The sequence below is a fragment of the Struthio camelus genome, chromosome 15, assembly GCF_040807025.1.
Source record: "Struthio camelus isolate bStrCam1 chromosome 15, bStrCam1.hap1, whole genome shotgun sequence".
Taxonomy (NCBI): domain Eukaryota; kingdom Metazoa; phylum Chordata; class Aves; order Struthioniformes; family Struthionidae; genus Struthio; species Struthio camelus.
The window spans coordinates 15674898-15691298 of NC_090956.1; the positions used below are offsets into that span (position 1 = coordinate 15674898).

At 35.4% G+C, this 16401-nt stretch overlaps 1 protein-coding gene across 22 annotated transcripts in view; it reads right to left on the minus strand.

Moving 5' to 3' along the window:
* Positions 1–16401, minus strand: part of RBFOX1 (RNA binding fox-1 homolog 1) — a 1498714-nt gene that overhangs the window by 53375 nt on the left and 1428938 nt on the right. The window lies entirely within an intron of this gene.

Genomic DNA, 16401 nt, shown 5'->3' on the forward strand with positions numbered 1-16401 from the left:
GCAAAGAACTAGGCGTGTGGGCTTGGCAAGCCACAGTCTGGGAATCCCTGCTCTAAGACCTTTTTCAACAATTAATATTTACTAATTAACAAGTATGTCTGGCAATATTTAAAGCAATCAGGTGGTTAGATAGTTCCAGCTCCTATTAGGGTCAGTGGTTAGAAACACTCACAGTGGAACACTCACAGTCCTAGACAATCTTTCTTCTGTAAAATGCACTGTTTGACATTAACTCACCAATTTCTCCATACTGCCACTCATCTTATATACATACAGGAAGAATGGATCTATCTCCTGATTTGAGAAGATATAGCTCTAACAAAGCCAATTGAGTAAAAAGAACTAGAAATTATTTTAAAAATTATTATTACATTTTTATGAGAAAGAACGCTTTCTCTTATGCAAGAGGACAAAAGGCTAAAAGAGAGAACATAGGAAAAGTTGCCTAGCCCATAAATGCTTATTAAACCAAAAACACATAACGGAGGCCACATCCAGCATTCGTAGGAATGGCTAAGATCACACAGGGAATTCTATCATTTTCCTAGGATCTGTGATTGTTATAGGCTGTGTTAAAATGAAAAGCCTGAAGTAATGACATTGTTTTGCTATGCTCACCTTACACTTTCTCCTTAATGAAATTAATCATGAAGCATAAAGTGTCTAGACTAAAGCAAAACTCTAATAAAGCTTATAGAAGCAACTAGGAGCCTGGAGACCTTAGTGCATGATCTGGAATTCTGTCAGGAAGAGAATAAGCTATGATGGGAACTAAGCTTGAGAAATACGGAGCTGAGAACGGCATTACTAGGTCTTACAAGCAAGCAAGGTCTAGCAGTTAAGTTTATACAAAACAGAATTATGGCTATCCCCAAAAGGTTCAGAACTGGTTTTTAGTCTGGTTCGGTCTAAAAAACAGAATATCTGAAAACATACCTTCTGTTTGCAGGTCTTAATACTGAAGATTAAGATTACTTTCAGGGGTAAAATAATCAGCAAGAGCATGTCACCTAGCTTTGAGTTCAGCAAAAAAATGATGCTACTTCACTCCAGGTGTGAAATCTGGAACGGTTAGGAGTCTGCAATAACCTGAGTGCTTATTTTCCTACCATCTTTTTAATATCCTCACCCCATAACAACCAACAGAAGTAGCATCATTAGAACACAACTGAAGAATGGACTTCATAAAAACACTTTTATTAAGAGGGCTCTCCCATCAGGGAGCATTAAGTAATATCACCCAGGAATAGCCCCAAAAGCAATGAATGTACCAGCCAGGAGGGGTAAAGATTTAATGACTTACAGTTTGTAGGTCAACCTTCCTTAGTGCCTTAGTGCCAAACTGCTGAAACTCAGTCAGTGAAAATGCTATTATAATGGTGTCGAAAATGTCTTTGAATCTCAGCAGGGAAGCATTTGAGTTCACTTCTAAGCAAAACTAGCTAAAATTTATCAGAGTAATTTGATGACTGGAATTCTTCTGATCTGCGACAGGGAAAAGGAAGATTTCTCCAACTACACTTTATTAGTGATGATATAAGGTTAAAAAAAGAAAGAGGTTTCTAAGGACTGTATGTAATCAACTATCAAGCCAAACAATTCACTTTCTCATCTAATAGCCCCTACTTGTTCTGCAGTTAGTGATTCAGTTATTCATATATGAACAACTGCAACAACAAAAAATCAGTTCCTACATCTCCAGCTACAATAGAACTGCAATTTGATATTTTCTCATAGCTTAAAAAAGAATTAAAACAATACACTGTGAAAGCGCTTGTTTTTCCCTACTATAAAAATGATCAAAAACAATACAAATCATCTTGTGCTATGGTCTAAACCAAAGATGTTAAGAGCATATGTTGGTAAGATTCCTTCTTTAAACTTACTTATTCTACATTTATATATAACAGGATACAAAGTCAAAAGACTGGTATTATTATGCTGAAAACTGAATTTAGTTGATAAACCATAATGGCTTATATCATGACCTTTTTCCCGTGGTCACAGCACAAGGAGTTTTAAAATAAATCCCTACAGTCACCTTACTGACAGGAAAAGACAAAAATAACCAAAAGGTGTCTTTTCTGAATACACTTTGAAAGCATGGAAATACTGTCAAGGTACCTCCTTCACGGAAGTTCAGTTTAGATCTCCTACACGAAATCTTGTCAGCAAATTGCAATGATTAAGCAAATAAAAAGGTCTCTGGCATTAGCAAGATTCATGTTAGTATATGGGTAGAATTTAGGTAACTAACGATTGTACGCAGGAAACAGATATGGGCATGAGGGGAAGGAGAGTGACTTAAATCTTTATGCTCACAAATGAAATTTAATCAAGTCTTAATTTCTCCCAGAAGATATAATACATATGCATTGCTTTTATTCATTTTGTATTAAATGTATATGACAGTTAAGTGAATTTTCTAGACACTATATCTCGACATATATATTGGAAAATAAAGACTGTCTGAACACTGTCAAAGCTTGAGATCCCAAGAGCAGGAAAATGAACTGGTAAAAAATACTTAAGGGTTATACACTGTGTATTAAAGTTTTAAAGCTTTGGGATAGATGGAAGAGTAGCAGATGCAAAAAACAACAGGGGGCTGATTCTGTATCAAAGCCATAAAAATATACAGCCGTTTTAATGGGCAATTATTCCTTGCCTTTGTGCTCTGGTTTGAATTTGTATGAGAGTGCCATATGCCTCAAGAAAGGTGTGCCATCAGAATGGATGAGCAACGCTACCTCTCGTCACACTCCTAATCTCTCCTCCTCTTCCCAAACTATCAGGTCATCTCCCATCAGAAGTTTTCCAATATTTTATGGTGAACAATTTTAATGCTACATCATGTTTGAATGAGTTTGTAGCTAATTTACTGCCAGGTAATTTAACTGTTAGAAAGGCAAGAAGACACATGTACACTATTCCCACAGTTTAGGAGGATCCCCGTTGAGGAAACATTTCAGAAGTGCTGGACAATAAATTAAAAATTAAGAGGTATAATTGGTTACATGCTGAGGAAGGCTGAAGAGAATAACCTGTATCATATTATGTGAGGTTTCAGGAACAGAATCCGGAATTTATCCTGATGTATCCTGCGTAGTGAGTTTTCACTTGGTCTTACTAGTACAAATTAGTATTATTTGGCATTCTTTAAAAGAATTATAAAAACCATGTTCGGGAAGATGCCTCTATATCTTTGTATTTAAATACACAGTCCAAAGTTCACTGCAACTAAAATTTGAGCTCCGTTAATACAGCTTTTAACATAAAAAGGCTTTTAAATGAGCTTATGTATATTTACATTCTTAAAATGTTAGAGTCAATCTTTAGTATGTTCACAACGTTTAAAAATAACAAGCTGAGAAGACTTTTTTTCCTCTGTCTCATTTATTTTATGAGAAGATTATCCCTAGGATCTAATTGTGAATCACCTGAATTCAAAGGATTTTTGCCATGAATCTCAAATACAGGCATGACTGGGCCCCCTCTATTTCTTTCATTCACAATATTCACAATTTCTTCCTGAAACACTTTCTTGAAATTAGTGAAACAATCATTTCCTTACCATTGTAACAAAAATACATGTCAATATTAAGCTCTGTTGTTTAGGAATGAATAAATTTGCGTTTCGGACACACTGTTTCTTACAGGACATTCTCATTTGAAATGCATTGAAAAGGAAAACAAAAATCTCTAATTAATGTACAAGTCTAATCACCATTCTCCACATGGAAGAGTAATTTTTCACTGTTCATTTGCTCAGTTTAATCTCAAAACTGACATAACAGAAAAGCAATGGCCTATAAATCTGCTCTCATTTGTTTCTTTAATATTCATATTCCATTGAACTACAGCTGCTTGTTGCTGCAGTCTATTACAACATGCAAAAATGTCGATAAAAATATTATGAAAGGCAAGATGTGTTTCTTCATGGCTCTGTGTGCCATTTATTTTGAAAAAAAAAAAAAATAAATGGCTCATGGATTGTCCCTCAGTATGCTGCATGCTGGGCGATTAGTGATTAATTACCTTGCTGCAAATTGACATGGCACAAGGAAATTGACACAGCCCTGAATAATTAACTTTTTATGTGAGACAGTTACTTACAAAACACTGCACACTGTAATTGAATCCCTTTACACAACACTATGCATAAAGTTTGAAGTCAAATGCAAATTAGCTCAAAATTTCACTTATATTTTGTGATGCTTTATAACATAGTGAGCCCTGAAAGATTACATAAATATTTCTAAAAAGAGGAGATATTGACAGCTGCTTTAAGGCAGCATTTCAACTATTGCATCCTCACATACATGAAAAATAAACATTGTAAGATTTTTCCACACCAAATCACCAACGTAGTAATCAAACACCCTCCAAAAACGTACACAATGGATTTCAGAAAAACACAACCTCCTATTTAAAGTGCTTTTTCTTATGTTAAATGGTAGGAGGACAATTAACTGGTGCAACAAAACTTGCTAGTTGACTACCTTTATCCTAAATTCGTCTCCAAATCCAACTGATCTACTATTGCAACGACTCACACGTGCTGGACTCGCACTTAGATTTCTCTGTAATTCTTTTAAGTATGGCATCATTCTCTTTCTCTGCCTCATTCTCTTCCTCTGCCATCCTTTGTTTCATCTTCTCTAATATACAAATAAATAAACTACCACGGGCGCGTACGTATATTGATACCATTACATGCCAGTATATTAATCTTTGGAGAAACATTGTGCTGCCAGAGTCTGGAAACTGTTTTATTAGAAACTCCAGTACATCACATCCTTCTTATACTGGATGGAATATGTGGCCTCCTGAATCCCATAGGCATTAAGCGATTTTTCTTAACACAAGTAACAAATGGAAGACGTAGAGGGATAAAAAAGAACAGATAAGATAATTGAGAATTGCAATTGATAAAAAAAAAGCTATGTAAAGCTATGTAATTATACAAAGACTTTGAATTATAAGCAAATACTATAACTGGTGGTCTAATTAGTTTTGATGTACTTAATAACCAAATAAGGTTACAGCATCCTTGATGTCCCAACGAATAATCAGCATTTCACAAAAGAAACTACTAAAAAACAAGAAAAGCTCAGTAAATAAAAATAAACAACGAAACATATACATCGCAAAGGAGAAGAAACATTAGAGATCACAGAAGCCCCATCTGATCTTAAACGAATGGACAGTCTTCAAATGTAGATGATTAAACTGATTAATAACTTGTTTTGTACCAGCTGTTTTCCCGGTTGTTGGACTTTCAGAAGTTCCAAGTAAATGGAAACATTCCCCTATGTCTATAGCTAAAGCTACCATTTCTGAGGCAAAATAAAAAAGACATGGTTGTGGAAAATTAGATGTATAATAAATCTATTATAAAGAGATGCCAGAATTTAGTCATTTGATTGTTTAAAAAAAAAAAAAAAAAAGGAAACCCTACTACAGCCTGTGATGATTTTCAGAATTAGAAGGAACAAAATTTAAAACATCATCTCACACTACTGACATCTTCGATGCTCTGTATGTCTAAACTCGTATGGGTTGTTGTCTGTCCTATAAACGCATGATTGCTCAGCGGCTTATGTATCCAAGGGACTGAAGCACAACAGAACTACTAGGCTGTGAAAAAAGAACACTGTCAGATCTTTTCTTAGGTTGGGAACAATTTAGGCAGAAAGTGAGTGAAATAAAAACAGCTTGTTAACCTAATGCAAGCCATAAGAGAGAAATGACCAAAACAAAGAGAGTGACACACGCAAAGAATCATACAGATATTACAGGTGTTAATACTATAAAAACACTTACTGTATGTGAAATGCAGGCTGAGGAAGGATTTTCCTGGATACAACATGGTTTTAAGAGCCATGTTTTAATAACAACTGTCAGACAATGCAAAAAAAAAGATTGACACCAAAACAAGTCTTTATTGAAATCAAATCTGACAGGCTAAGCTGAAAACCACTAAACTAACAACTTTCCAACTGCTTGACAGAATAACTTGAGATGTACAGTCAACTGTGGTAGCTTGACTACTAAAAATGAGTAACACAGTATGCAGCATGCAGAACTAAAGAAACATCACAAACCAGACAGTATGAGCCCCAAAAATGAAATTTCTGCGTATAGAACTCTACACAAAGGATATTATGTACAATAACATCACAGATGTGATGCAAAAAAATGCTAAATACAGTTCTGGCTGAACAACACAGTTCTGCTGTGTACTGAGAGGAGTAAGACTATGTCCTAACCATCCAATTGTCCTAACAGACTGGTTAGTCATGAACGCTGATAGTGGCCAAGTGTCTTACCTCCATTAACAGGAAAACAAAAAGCTAAGTCACGTGAGATTCATAACTGCTCTTGGTCAAACATGATCTTTATTATCTGAACTAAAGAACAGAGATAATCTCATGCACTTGAATTAAAAAATGCAGTGCGCTTCCTCCCAGTCACCTCCCACTACTCAAGCATAGGATGGTGAATCAGTTAGCAAAAGTCTATGGTCCATAATTTAGGGTGTGTCCCTCTATATAATAGTCTTAAACCACCAATTCACTGTATCATCATTAAAAAGATTACACAAGAATGAGTACAAAGAGCAAGGCATCTAAAAACAAATGTGAAGGAATGAAAGGAGCCATTTTTATAGATGCTGGACACTTACTGGTGACTTATCGGTCACCATTTAAGATACTGATGGACAGAAGGTAAAAGGACAATTGTCCTGAAAACAGCTACAGGAGAGCAATATGCCATGTTACAAAAATGAAAAATGCTATAAGAAGAATTTCAGATGTTGCTACCAAAAAAAAAAAGTCAGATTTTCAACAGAAAAGACAGCAAATCTGAAACAGGCTTGAAACTCCAAGAAAAGCACTTTAAAGAACTCCTTGAACGCCACTTGTGCTACTTTGCTGACTTGAAGAAACATACACCCTATTAACATCACTGAGAAAAGTAGGCACAGGAAGCAAATTAGATAGTAATTTCTACATCAGTAGGTAAGACGACCATTGTAAAATAAGCTGTTTGCAGAAAAAGCAGCAGCCACACAACCAGAAAGACAAGGATGCTGCAGACAAGCAGATTTTTATTAAAAAGCAGAAGAGTACTTATAACTGAAGGAAGTTCAGAAAATTCATTTTTCGTTCCATCCTAGACACCTACATAAGTTTCATCTTAACTATCTGCGCTGGTTCATAGATGTTCTTTATTAAGTATTATGGTACATCTACATCTCATCAGAGAGGAGAAGGGACAGCTAAAAGCAGCCACTGAAGAGTTAGCTCACTGAAAATTCTGAGACGTCTAATTTTGCTTTGTAATGTAACTCTGTATCTGAATTACTGATGGCGAGACAGCTGATACTGCAATTAACAGCATTAGGCATAACCAGAATGCTCCTGAATCAATTTTCCAACATTTATTTTAAGATTCTAAGAAAATGAGGAAACCATTGCCATGTATATTGAAGTTTACATAACTAACCTCTCCTCCAACTGACAACTGTGTATTTGAACATTTGCAATAGTATTTTCAGCGTTTCAATTTCCTCCGGATAAAAGGGCCTAATATAATCTCTTCTGCACTACTACATCGGTTTATCACAGACTTTATAGTACAAGAATTTCTTTATAATTGCCTGCTATTATATTAGAAACATATTTACCGTGTGCAGTTGTGCCTTTTCTAGCGTTTCAGAGCAGGATCAGTATAGACGTAAACTCCTATTAAAGGTACCAAGAAGATGCCCTTTCTTGACCGCGTGCAGTACGTACTTGGCATGTCTTTGGCACGCTTTGTTTAAAGTGTTCAAAGTGAGCTGCTGAATAAATTCCACGCTTAAAGAAATATGAGTCAATAACACTTCGTGGTTTCCTATATTTATTGCCTTCTCGTATAGTTCGAGGATGCGCTTCCCAGACTTGTTTTGTGTGAATATTTTTGAGTGAACATTAATCCATTTTTCAACTGATGCCTTAGATTCAAATTAAATACCTATTTTGCAACAGATTACATTCATATAAACACCAGCCTACATAAATGTAACTGCTTTCAACATGAAAGAATTATTTTCTCATAGCAAAATTAAAAATATCTGCATAAATAGCCTTTGAGCTACTAAAACATTTAATTTTCAAACAGAAAAGGCTTTATAGAAACAATCAAAATAGTGTTATATTCATGATGTCAGAAGTAAATAAAACCATTAGGACTTTACAATCTAGTTAGAAAACTTTACGTGTTACACAAACAGGATCACTGTATCCTATCTCCACCACCACACAAATGATGTGATTTCCCAGGTCACCACACACTTTAACAAAGAGGAAACTGGGAACAAGGACCAGCTTTTTGCATGTAATCTTAAATGTTTAAAAGGTGCAGCGCAAAATCTAGACATTTCAACGTACTGCATTCCTCTGATATACATGTGCAGTCCTAAGCATTCAGACTGCATTACAGAAAAGGTTTTCATCTTTGCTGTCTACATTTGAGTTGCACAGTCATGAGGGATTCTGAGTCCTTTTTGCTAAACAGAAAAAGCTAGGATCGCAAAAATCAAAGTGCTGTAGAAAACTGTCTAATAATGGCATAATTCACTTGATTTTTCAAGCCAAAGCATGCACTTGTAATCGTAGTTTTCAGAACTCCATCATGCAGAGTCAGAGCATGAGCTTCTTCCCTGTATTGAACTAAGAGACAATATAAAGTGACAGATTTTACCACAGACATGCAGCCAACTGTAGGTACTAATGCGTAATACTACTCTGTTTTAATATTTCCATTCAAAATCAGTATTATATCACTGTAAAGCTATTTTGAAAAGAGAAACATGACCTTGAAAGAAAAAATGTGTTCTTATTACAGGGAATGAACAACATGCATGACAACTATGGTCAACTAAATCTCCATAAAATATGGTTGTCTTACTTGGTAATATAAGAAAGGAAATCCAATTGCATTTAATATTTCAATAATGGGTTTTGATAATTTTATTTTTATCTACCACCTGCTGACTCCTAATAAAAATCTGTAACATTTATATTCCGTAGAATTCCTTACCATGAAAAATACTGCTCTCCCACCCTGCCCAATTCTCCCTCCCTCATTTCTTCACCTCTCTTTTCCTTTAAGTCTCTCCACAAAACTCACTACCAAAATACCTTGCTCCTCTGCTCAGCTGAGTGTTACAACTTGACAACTGAAAATCCTTACTCTTAAAAATAATTAATAATAACAATAACGATAATAATAAATTCAAACAAAAATTGTGTAACCAGTAAGAACTATGCTAAGCTTGTCTGCTCAAACTCTGAATTTGGAGCAGCGTATCCCATCTCTAGTCCCTCTGTTTATGCGGCATATCTAGACCATAAGACTTTGGGAGCAGAGACCGCTGTTTTCATGCTCATCTGTAAGGAAAATTGTTAGCACTAGACAAACTAGTAGCAACTTAAAGATCATTTGTTTTCCTGAAGTACTGCAGCTGTGTGCTATTACTGACAGTGCTACTGCATACATGTAGGCACGCTTTGCAATCTGTGTTCTATCATGTAAGACCACACAAATTAAAATTGTCAACAGTTAAAAAAAAGATTGATGCTTACATCAAGAAGGTACATAACAAGTATGAATACAATTTAACTCAATTTCATAAATTTGATGTTACCTTTATAACCATCTTACTTAGAACTATCAATGGAGCTACTCTGTATTCAGAATGGTATAGCTTTGTCCAAAACCTGGCCTCTGGTACAATCTAATGGGTCAAAAGAGCATTTAAAAAACTTTCAAAGACATTTCAACAACAGGTCGGATCAGTATTTTTCTCTGGAAGTGATACATGATTCTTCATCTCTTTACATTTCAATATATCGAAAAAAAAAACGTGGAAAACAATTAGCATATGTTCCTTACTACTTCTTATCTATACTTGCTTTTTTGAACTTCGGTATAAACTTAATAAACAGCATTTTCACACACAGACCAGGGCACTTTTCACACTATTCCTGGGTTACCGTCAGGTGATTCTCTTCACTTTCTAAATAAAGGCAAGGAATTAATTCAGGAAGCACACTGAAGGATGGTCTGGCTCCTAAATGACCAGTAATGACACTTCTGCAGCCTGGAAGTGATATGTGCAATTGGTCCACTCAAATGTATTGACATTTCCCCTGGGGCAGGATTTTTGCACTGTTTCATTCAGTAAGGGAGAATGAATCTCAGTCCTACAGTCGTTAAGCTGGGTTATTCATAGAATTCATTAAAAAGGTACTCTTTATCTCTTTTTGATAAAGAAGCAATATAGAACAGATGAAATGTAAACAGGTAAATACAATCTACTAATATATATTTTAATTCTGATGAAGTGACCTGCCATTCCATTTTACATTACGAGAAAACAGACCAACTTAGAATCTTCCTCCAAAATACCTGTCCTCCTTAGTCCTCTCCTCAGGTGAGTGTTACCACTTCTTGACTGAAAATCCTTACTCCTTAACAATAATAATAAATAATAATAATAAGCCAAACAAAAATCATGGAACCAATAAGAACTATGCTAAGCTTGTCTCAGATTCTTTGAATTTAGAGCAGTTTATCCCACCTCCAGTCCCTCTGTTTATACTGCATATCCAGACCATTAGATTTGGGGAACAGACACCATTGTTTTCATGTTTTCAAACCAGAAATGGATATATCAACTGCCAGGTGCACCTAAACTTAAGCTGCACGGAGTCTCGAGGTAATACTATCCTAATATTTTCATAATTACAGCATAACTTTCAGGTAATCACTTGTGAATTACAAGTTAAACCTGAAAAAATGAACTAAAGTAAGATTTCTTAACTGTGTGTTTCCACTAGTGGTTCTGCTCAGAATTGCACTTTATATCACCTTTAAAAAAATTTATTGTCTTCCCCATGTAATCTTTTTGGCATTGGGAATATCGCAGAATATACTATAAACATTACAGAGCTTACTTCAATCCATTAGTAGTGCTACAGAAAAACATAACCTGGAACCTTTCTTCTCCGAAATAGGAATCACGAAAATAGTTTCACACAGTATTTTTAGGTAGTTCATTAATATTCCTATGCCATTTAACCTATTTCTAAGCCAGGATATTCTATAGACATATACAGGCATTACTTAATTTTAACTTATGTAGCACAATGAGTCCTCATAGAGAATAGATCTAATATCCTATTGTTGCACGTGGAATTTACACTTAGTATTTACGATTTTCCTCATTTATTCCATGTACATCAACAAAGTCCTGCACTATCCACAGGAACAGCTCTTCACCTATAAATCAAAATAAAATACCAAGAGAAAAAAAAAAACCTTTTCAAAAAAGTAAATGTGTCTGTCATATAAAAAAGTCTTGATAAGTCATTTTAATAGAGACTATATATAGAAGACCAAAATTCCCATATAATGTAATTTATCCTTTAAGCTTCTGCTTTAGATTTAGTTCTCCACTGGCACATGATGGATAACTTAGAATCATTAGGACAGTTCAAGAAGATTTCTAATGTGGGCTCTAAAGTAATGGAATGCATTTTCCTGATTTGCTTTAAAAGAACTTAAGCATTAAAAATAATTCCTGTCAAAAATAGTACAAGACCAAGGGTTTCCAGGGAATTCTGCTGAAACAAATGCCTTCCAGCCTTTCAATAACATCTTATCTTTGCCTTGTTTTCCAGTTGCGCATAAGCTAAAATCCCAGGGCAACATAGTTTATTGTTTTAATATCTGTCTGACGCAAAGCAAAAGTATTCTCTGGTGAGTGCTTATCTGTCATATGTATTTCTGTGAAAGGAATATCAAGACAAATAAGATGTTCTGGGGCATATCATGGAATTATGGATTTGGCACTGACTGAATTTTGTTTAAAAACAGTCAAAAAGATAAAATACCAAAAATATTATCTGCACTGATATTTTGAGAATAGGAGCTTGAAGAGCACTAAGTTTTAAATATTTCAATTAAAAATAGTTTACACTGTTTATTTGAGTATGAATAATCCACAGATAGGACAAAGAAAATAAGAGGAAAAAGAATATTCATAAATGAAATAGTTAAAACAGTAGAATTCTATTCTAATGATACAATGGATTGTGAACTTACTTTGTATTAATTAAACTCAATGTAATGGCATATTCTATACTGAAATGAATAACCAGTGATCTGGAAATTCATTTAGACCATTAGGTTAATTACAGAAACTAATGGACGTTTTATCAGACAATTACAAAAAGAACAAGAACAATGTGGGACTGATTTATAAGCATTTGTACCACCTAAATCATTTTTGTCAAATTCTACTACTACTACTTACAAAATTGCAATCGCTATATCCATTTAAAAATAGGCTGTCAGCTTCATTTGCCCTTGTGTATGATAAAACAGAATAAATAAGTAACTGACTTTTGCATTTCATATTTTTCTGCTTTTGATTCTTTGACTTTACTGCAATATTAAAGATCTATTTAGTTTTAATCAACAATGAAAACTCATGGAAAAAGACCGTGGGTATCTTGGAGCCCATAAGCATGTTTGCTGAAGATGGAACAACTCTAACGCTTAGAATATGTGACACAAAATTGACATCATTTTAAATTGTACTGTTCCTGAAGTTAGGGCAAAATTTGCTTTTATGGGGCATGCAAAACATTTGGGAAATATCGGCACTCATCTGTGCAACATTCTGAATAATGGTACGTAGCAATTTAATATTTTACCATATGTTAGCGATTCAGAGCAGTAAACTGTCCTCCAATACATGCTCAGAATGTCTACTAGTAGTACAGGAACAGCTCACACACCTGCTAGCTCAAATATTTTTCTACCTGGAACTAAAAAAACCCTAAAAAGTTACAAAGCTTAAACTTGTAGTTAAGAGTGTGAAAAGTACTTCAATCAAACTTGCATGAAAATCAGCCTGATTTCTCCTCCTGCATTCCATGGGATCTGGGTATGCACAATGGTAAACTTTTGAAAAACGTGATGCACTGCTGGTGGCTGGCTTCCTTGCAACACCACCCACTGCTCAGTGAGCCCGAGGATGTCGAGTAGCTCAGCCAGAGGGCGGAAGGTTTCTGGTGGCACACGCATCTCCTCTTCGTGAAAGGGCAGAGGAGGTTTTCCAGAGAACAGAGCAAGGCTCTTCACAGAGGCACATGGCAGAAGGATGAGACACAACAACAACTGAAATGAGAGGGTTCCACTGGATATAAGGGAAAAGCTCTTCACTCTCAGGGCGTTCAAGCATTGGTAGCAGAATACCTCAGAGAGCTGCGCAGTCTCTGTCTTTGAAGGTGCACTGAAAAATCTGGTTCTTCCGAGCTGAATTATTCTGTGATTCTATGACTTCTCATCTTCCTTCTTCTCCACGTTTTGGCTCCTCTGTTCTGGCTCCAATTAACTTCTATTTCATTCACACTCTCAAGCATATCTACTTTATCAAAAAAATGGGGAAAATAGACACTTAATAGTTTTTAAAAGGCCTCGCATAAATTCAGATTAGTATTTTTGCTTTTTTAACCTTGCGGACCCTGCTATATTACTGTCCTTTGAAGGACAGTGATATAGATATTCAGCAATAGAATTTTTTTCTTCTTTTAAATCTTCCTTTGGTCCAGCAGGGATATTCTCACTGATCCTATTCTTCAGATGGCTTCATTTTGGAAATGTTCCAACATTTTTCTGGTTGTATTTCTTATTAGCCATTATGCAGAAATTTCTTCAGGATTTTTTTTTTTAATTTATTGTAGGAGCAACTAGTCTAAAGCAGGTGGGGGGCAAAAGGGCACATCAGTTACAGGTGGCCAAACTCTCCGATCCACTAAGTTTCAGTGTAGCACAGCTGAGGTATCATGGGTCTCCAGGAAGCTTCCAGTGAATCCTTACGTCCCTGCTGGGCCTTGGTGTCCTCTAATCTCTATTTTCTGGATATATCTCTTTTCAGCCCTTGTCTATTTTCTGCATTAGCATGATGATGATGAAAGATTTAACTGAAACCAATCTATTCCAGGGATGCCAACGCTATGGGAAACTGCAGTAGCTGAGATGAGGCCAAGAGCTTCCTTACTTCGGTTATCAGAGTAAGGCAAATAATCTGCCTCACCAAGGGGCACATTTGCATGCTGAATCCATGCTTTCTACATAACAAATTATCTGTTCCCAGAATGTATGTGCACATGAAAAGCTGATCCAGGTCCCATCTTCTACTTCAGCATAAGAGAACAGATGAAGCACGAGAGACTATTGCTACTGATTTGTTCCACTGTTTGCAGAAGAAACAGCTCATTTCTTTCTGTATTATGCAAAGGGACAGAAGTGATAGTAGGAAGCAGAGCCATCTTTCCATCCCTTGACATGTTCAGAGGTGTAACTAATCACTGTACTGGGAAATAGGAGACATGAAATATTTCCTGGGGAAATGAAACAAACCAGAAGGGAAAGAGTAGCTCCAAGAGATACATTCTTCTTTCTGGTTAGCTCAGGAAATGGGGAAGAAGTGTTAAGAGCTAACTCAAAAGCTGCTGAGTGACCAATACAACTGTAAGTCAAAAAGCTAAGCGAGAAATAAAGCTAGCTAAATTAGGAAAAAGAAATTTTACTGTCATGTTTCACTCCTTCCTTCCTGACAGAACATTAACTTAAAAACAAAACACGAACAGTAAAGTTAAAGAAAATATTTCTTAAAAAGGAGACTACCCTTTTCCAAATACCTGAAGATGCTCAAGAGCCATTAGCATACAATGAAATCCAAACCTCTCAGACAGCTTGGAAAATCTCAGCTGGCTCTTCCATTTACTTCATATAACACAAATGTGAAACATCTTAATTCTTTCATTGTAAAGTGTTCTGAAATATTACACAGTTACAATAACGGCAATAATAGAACATACGATTGACAAATTACTGAAATACGAGGATCGCAATACTGTTGTCTATGTGGAATAACAAGGCTATAAATATTAGTCTCCTAGATGCTAACGTTGATTAATCAGTTTTCATTTCAGTATTTCAAATCAAACATGGAGGGCAGAAGATCTTTAAAATAATAAAAGAAGGAAAATGAGCCGAGACAAAACTTGAGCTCTGCCTATTTAGTTCTTAGTAGAATTTCTTACAGAAATTGAGTAATTTTGTATTTTTATTTAAATTTTTTCAATGAGGAAAATTTTAAAAAACAAACTAATTACAATGAATTACAATCATTAGTAATTGTAATAATTTTATATTAGTAGGAGTTGTGACCCTGTAGGGTAAACCGCATTTTGACAATATGAAATAGTATTCATAATTTTAAAAAAAATCATGACTTGCAGACATGCAGAGTCAACAGAAGTGCAGTAATTTCTACTACAAGGACCAGTGGCAATCTCTCTTACGGAACTGTGCTTTACACATTGCCCAGTGGGAGGCAGAACGGCAAAGACTGTTTTCTTATGTATTTAACATAATTAAAAACAAACAGGTGTTTGTTAGGATTTCATGATTCAAGAAGCACCACTGCAAAATAAGATTTTTCAAAAGGATTGACTCCTGAGAAATAATGGAAATAGACAAGCAGAGAGCTTAGTTTTGCTATACAATGTCTATCTAGGAATTTAATATCAGTGAAAATACAGTAATACGTAAACACTAACCACAGAAATGAATTTCCTAGGGTGGAACACAGTCATATAATAGGAGTAACAGGATAAACTTAAGAAAGGCAAATTACAGAAAATATCCCCTGCCCGCACCCTGAAAAGCTCCCTAACGGTGAGATGAATCCAATGTTTGGATAATTTTCTAGAGAGAGATGCAACTGTTTGGGGCATTAAAGATAAAATGGAATAATAAACTAAAAATCTACTGTAGGGAACAATCCTCTATTGATTTACACAATAAGTACTTCCTATCTTACTACAAGGATAAAAAAAAAAAATCCTGCTTGGGAAAAGTGGCAGAGTACAAAATATTCTTGGAGTAGGTGGAAGCAATTTCATTGATAATTTCAGTTCCAATTTAAAATCCCTCATATAGTTCGTTACTTTACTCCACACTCCTGATTTGGAAGTATCTCATATTTACACTGTAAAAGTGACCGCTGCAGGCATAATGTTGTTCGCAGACTTGAAAGAGTTGCATGACTGTAGAGCTGATCACTTTGGAACTCCTTGGTACTCATTCCTGGCTGTAATTAGTAAAAGAAATTGATTCAACAGTCTAAAGGTGTCTTAGAAGAGCAGAATTGCATTCTACAGTGAATATAATCTTCATAAAGAACATATTAGATATTGTTGCTGAACCAGATAATGGAAAATGTTTTCTTTATAGAGAACCGCATGCAGTTCTCACCCGAATGTAAAGTTC